Consider the following 6,000-nt stretch of genomic DNA (forward strand, 5'->3'; position numbering starts at 1 on the left):
GGCTTCAGCTGGAGGGGGACTATTGAGGACGTTAACCCGCATCAAGGGAGCAAGGCGCCTTAGCCCTGGGACATCGGCACATTCAGCCGGACAAAATTAGTTTGCTCTACCAATCACACGACATTTTCCCAAAACCTGGTGCTTGATGCGAAGATGCACAACCCCCCCCCACCCCGTCCCACCTCCCGGCTGGGAAAACACGCGCAAATATCGCTGCACCGTGTTTCCCGGTGTCCCCTTACCCGATCCTACAGGTATGATATATATATATTTATTTTTGGGGTTTTGTTCCCCTATCCCAAACGCAACCGCGCCAAAGATGTGCTGTGTCCATCAGACCTCCAGACACCCCCTGCGCTGCTTTCGATCTCCTTGCTTTGACGGAAATATGAAAAGAAAAATAAAACTAAGAGCTGCTGGGTTGTTTTCCCCTCACTTCTCTTTCGCAGCATGGTTTGGCCATTGGGATGTGGCTGAGGTTTGAGGAGATGAGTGTGCGAGGTCCCCCTCTCATTGAGAGTTGTCAGAATGAGATAATTAGCTCTTTATTTATCTCACAGCAATGAACGCTTTGTGTTTACGTTTCTGTCATACTCAGTGGTATTTTAATCACTGTACCATAGCAAGGGCTCGATTCTCCTTCACATGCTGGCAAGCTCTTGGGCTGAAAAAGGGAAGCCAGTGAAGTTTCTTTCGTTTCATGCTCCTTGCTTCCTTTCCTTTCTTTCTCAGTGAGATCTACTGGTTCTAAATTAGAAATTGAGAAACCAAATCTGAGAAACGAAATCTCCCTCGCAATGAATTTGCTTGTTTAGAGGGAAACTTTTAGTATCCAGACTCCTCTCCCCTTCCTCGGTGCGCTCTGAGTGACCAGGACACCACTGGATTTCACGAACATTTTTCTGGTGTCGGTTCTGTTGTGTTAATAATTCTGACTTGTTTTCAGGCTCCTCTCTCTTATTTTCCTTCCTGGGCTATAAGAAAAAACGAAGCAAAAGGGCGGGGGGGGAATAGGTGACTTTATTGGCGCTTGTTCCAGAACAGTGTTTTTATTGGGAACCGTGGCGCTTCCCTGAAGGCAGTTGTGCTAGATAACAATATTGGGCAATTAGCATCCTAAACAGTCCCGTTTCAATATAATGAATGTGCTAGGCAAAGCCATTACCCCTAGCATTTTATTTCGGTGGGAATACAACAAGGGCTGGGAGGGGTGCATGGGGGATGGGGAGGGAGGATGGCAGGCAGCGCTAAGCCAGTTCAGGGCATTGTCTGCCTTTTGTAAACGTTATCTTTGACTTAAAGGCAGAACTCAGAAAGGAGGGGGGTGGTGTTGTTTCCCTTGTTTCTATTTTATTTCCCCCGAGACATCAGCTCTTAGGAGACCAGACAGACCCTCAGGATACCGGCAGGTTTTGGGGACGGGCGGTTCTGCCGCATTCCCCTGCGCGTTGCCTACGCGCCCCCTCCGCCTTGCCTGCGCGCCTTTCAGCCAGGCTGCAGGTCGGAGCGGCTCAGCCTTGGGGGCAAAGAGCCAGATCTATCGCAAGTGCTAAAAATGTCCTGCGGGCTTTACAAGCTCTCAAGCCCTTCAAGAGCCGACCTTCTCTGCTCCCTTCGCTGCTCCTTTTCCCCGGAGCGTCGAGTAATGTGAAAAGACCTCAGTTCTTTCCCCCTTCTGGTTTTTTGTTTGTTTGGTTGGTTGGTTGGTTGGTTTGTTGGTTGGTTTTGTTTGGGTTTTTTTAACCCTCATTCTCTTTTACCCTTTCCGCCCAGATTAAACGTAATCTAAACTACTTTTCTGGCTCCAGGCACCTGGTTGATGCTCGGGAGGTTACCGGGAGCTGTGATTTGGTGGCCGAACTCCAGCCGCCGAGGCGTCCCCGGCTCTTCGGGGGTCGGAGAAGCCGGGCTGAAAGGAAGGCACTATTTCAAGTGGCCTAAATTAATTTGATCGCGACATTATGATGCACTTGGAAAAGATGAAAGAAAAGGCTGGCCGTCTCCTCCAAGATCTCTATAATTATAGATAATATATCCTATTTCAAAGCAATTAGCTCAATCAGGCGTAACGAGGCACTTTGCTGCCAGGGAGTAACAATGCCTTACGGTTATTTAAGCTTCAAGATGTCAAGCAGACTTCGAGACTCTCTGCTCTGCCCAAAAGGGAACTTGGCTGTTTTGATGAAAGCCCCATGGCTAAGGCAGGGGTTCCCCTTCAGTGACAACACGCCCATTTCATTTTATATGTATATACTTTAAAGCTCTTGCAAAGGTGTCGGCTCTCCGAGGGAAGAGCACGGCTCCTCCAGGAGCATTTGGGGCCGGAGCGGTGTGGCATCACCTCTGCCCTGCCCTCCAGCACCGACCTGCCTCATCTCTCCTGCTCGGGATGCGTCTGCTCTCCGCGCCTGTCCCCCGCCCGGCGCCTTCCTTTTCTTTCGCCTTTTGGGGTGATTCCGACTGCTCCTCACGGAGCTGTGCAGGGCAGCCGGTGCGAGACTCCCGTCGGAGCAGAGGTCCCCGTCAAGCCCCGCAATCTTACCCTGTCCTCTCCTCGGTTTTACCCGAAACGCATGCAGATGGCAAAGGTCCTGAGAGCAAAGAGAGCATTCGAGTGCCTTAACAGAGAGCCGGCGGTGGCGCTTACGTGTTTGCCCGTGTGTGGAGGGGTCTCTGCAGAAACAGCGAGGGGGAGCAGGGTACCCAAATCCCCACGCCCTAACCCAAACCCGCAGGAGGAGTGCGCAGTGATTGTATGTGGGTGCCTGCGGATTTAGGCCGAAGTAACGAAAAGCAACTTTTCCCACTTTTCCGGTGCTGCTGAAAACGGGCGTTCCGCGGGTCCGGGCTGGCCGGTGGTTCCCGCCCGCTGCACCGGGGCAGAGCCACAGCCGAAGCAAGGCACTACCCGATTCGGCACGGCCCCAAGCGGCCTCGAAAGTGAAGCCGTGCTTGGATGAAACGCTGCCGTAGGAAAATTAACGACGGCACCGTTAACCTGTCAGCTTTCCTTCCAAGGATTTTTATTGCTGGGGAGTAACACAAGGGGGGAGTGGGGGGTGGGGGGGTGGGGAAATATAAGGAAAAAAAGAAACCAACGAAAAAAACATCGCCGCATGGGTCAGTCATTTGAAATGGACAGTTCAAGGGAAACAGGAGGCCGGGAGCATGAATGCGAACTAAATAAAGTTTAACCACCCCTCCTTCTTCTCCCCATGTGCAAAATGGAAAGCTTATTATATGATTCACTGTGAATCACTAGATTGAATGCGATCATTATGAGTAAATGATAATCGCGGCTCTGCTGGTCTTTTCTTTCCTAGAGGCAAAACTATAAAATATGAAGGATATAAATGATCTTCTCTCTGCTCTCTCATAAAGGACATTCATTCAAAGCTGCGCTCTGTCTCGCTCCCAATTCCTTTGGTCCCCTTGAATTCCACAATGATCAAGGTAGATTATGGCGAGTCCTGGTTTATTTGTCTTCACGTGCTTGTTTATTGGCGAAATGTCACGAAATGTAATTTGTCCTAAATTCTTTAACATCAGAAAATGGTTTGTGGTCGAAGGAATCCACGCTGGTAGCGCCAAGGCGATCTCCGATGCTCAGAGCAAGTTCATTACCATGCTATTTTACAGCGTTTCCATGTTTACTCCTCATTTCTCAGGAGCCTTTTACATATCGTTGCATAAGAAAAGAATTTTGCCAGCTCCAGTTATGAGATTTCCTAGATTTTTTTACAGGCAGAGCCGGTTTACAAAAGCTGCATTGTTTGACTGCGGTCTGGGTTTCCATTTGGGGTAATTATTGTATTCCCAGTCTTCTTCTAATCATTTGCTCACAAGGACACAGTTTTTTTCCCTTGCCTTTTGAAGAAGATGAAATACTCCAAACTTGTAAGACCATTGGAATAATCCCCCGCTTCTTTGCCTATTGTGTGAAAGCTATTCCTTACATATCTCTAAATTGCTGGAAAATATGTGATGGAAAGGGCATAAGAAAACATACAGAGCAGAAGAAACGCGTGTCACCAGTCTGAAAAAAGACTGCAAACTGCGAGAGCCCCAGTCTAAGTCTGTTCCCAATAGAGAGGTCTGTGCGAATGGGGGAGCGGGGGGGAACAAACATAAAACAAACCCACTTTTCAGAAGGAAATACGTTTCAGCCAGATAATAATCAGCACCTCGGGACAAAAATAAGACGTTCACAGAAGAAAAACTCAAGGGAAAGCAAACGCCTATGTGCAGCAAGGCCATGTCTCCGCAGAAGGGTTCCTCCTCCAGCTGCTGCCTCCAGCTGCACAGCTGGAGAAAGGCCGGGAGCCACGGCCCCACCACCACACAGCGGCTGGACCTGCAGGCACTGGAGGTGAACTTGGCAGGTATCCTCTTCCCAGCAGCCCGTTTTCGACCTTCTTGCTGCACACAGCTTCCCAAGGCAAGTCTGCCTCTTCCCATCTTCTGCATCTGTAAAACTCGAGGCCAAATAATATGAGGAACAGGACGGGCACACATTTCTTTTCTTCCTCGGCTAAGATGGTTTGAAAGTGATTAAGCAAAAACCTGCCAGTTGGGAAAAGAGATATTCAAGTATATTGATACAGAATGATTTCAATTTCTCTGTGAAAGGAAACTACAGTTGAACAGCCGTGTAACTGGTGTCAGGTATCTCCCGGACTCTGTCTGTGGAAAAACAAAACAACATCACACTCCTGCAACTATCAAAGCCATCCACAAGTATTTGAAACTGTCCTGATGATATGTATCCTCCTGCTTAGGAACTCCAACGCCCTATTATTTTGGCTATGTGATCTCACCACATCCTTTCGCTGAGTGGCAGCTGATGGCTAGATATGATACTGAGAGTTACATCATTCTAATAAATCAATGTAACCAAACAATTTCACTGCCAGAGGAGGAGGGGAAAATATCCAAATATTTTGTAGGGAACTGAATTTGTCTTTTAGAAAGCTTATGTTCCTCTCAGACTTTCCATCAACTGCAAGAACAGACATAATCTAAAATGTTCCTGGCTTGCCTGCTGCTCGACTGATTAGCTTTTGGAACAGAAGAGATAACATTTCTAGACATTGGTTTGCCCTGCGCTGCCTTCAGGTTATTCTCTGCATGTGTAGTTTTGACATTATTTATATAACAAGTGTGGGGTTTTATTGGTGTTGGGTCACTTTGCTTTTTCAACAGCTGCCTTTATTTCTGTCACTCAAAGTAGAACTTATTTCAACCTTTCAAACAGTATCAGACTTCTCCTTACAATCCTGCTTAGAGGTGCAACACCCTCCACACAGCCAAGCATCCCTCACAGGGGCAAGCCCAGGCTGAACCACACAGGGCCATGGGTGGCTGTGGGTGCACAGGCTGCTGCACACCTACCTCCTCCCATGTCAGCATCATGGACCACACTGCAGAGCAGGATGTGGCCCTGCATCAGGTCAGACCTGTACTGCTTTGGCTTTATTTCTCATTATCCTATTCTGATTTGATTGGTAAAAAATTACATTATTTTTTTTCTTCAGGTTGAGTCTGTTTTGCCTATGACAGTAACTAGTGAGTGATCTCTCCCTGTCCTTATCTTGACCCATGAGCCTTTCATTATATTTTCTCTCCCCTGAGGAGGGGGAGTGCTGGAGCATCTTTGGTGGGACCTGCCAGGCATCCAACAAGGGTCAATCCACCACAGTAACATTTGCACATATGCACACACATATCTTGATTCCCACACTGTAGTTACTGAGCCTGGGACATGAGAGCAAATCAGCACCTGCTTGACCCAGCAGGAGCTATTTACAGGGGGAAATCACATGCTGCAGTCTCACAGGTAAATTCAGGTCCTTCTTACTTGCCATCACAAGTAGGTAGATACCAGCAATGTACAAAACCAGAGACAGAAAAAGAAATGCCACAGGAGTGTACACAGAGCTAACAAGGGAGCGGAGCAATACATTCACTGGCAGTGACAGGGAACACCTCTGCTCTAGCTGA

Source organism: Psittacula echo (genome assembly GCF_963264785.1).
Source record: "Psittacula echo genome assembly, chromosome: 1".
NCBI classification, from domain to species: Eukaryota; Metazoa; Chordata; class Aves; order Psittaciformes; family Psittacidae; genus Psittacula; species Psittacula echo.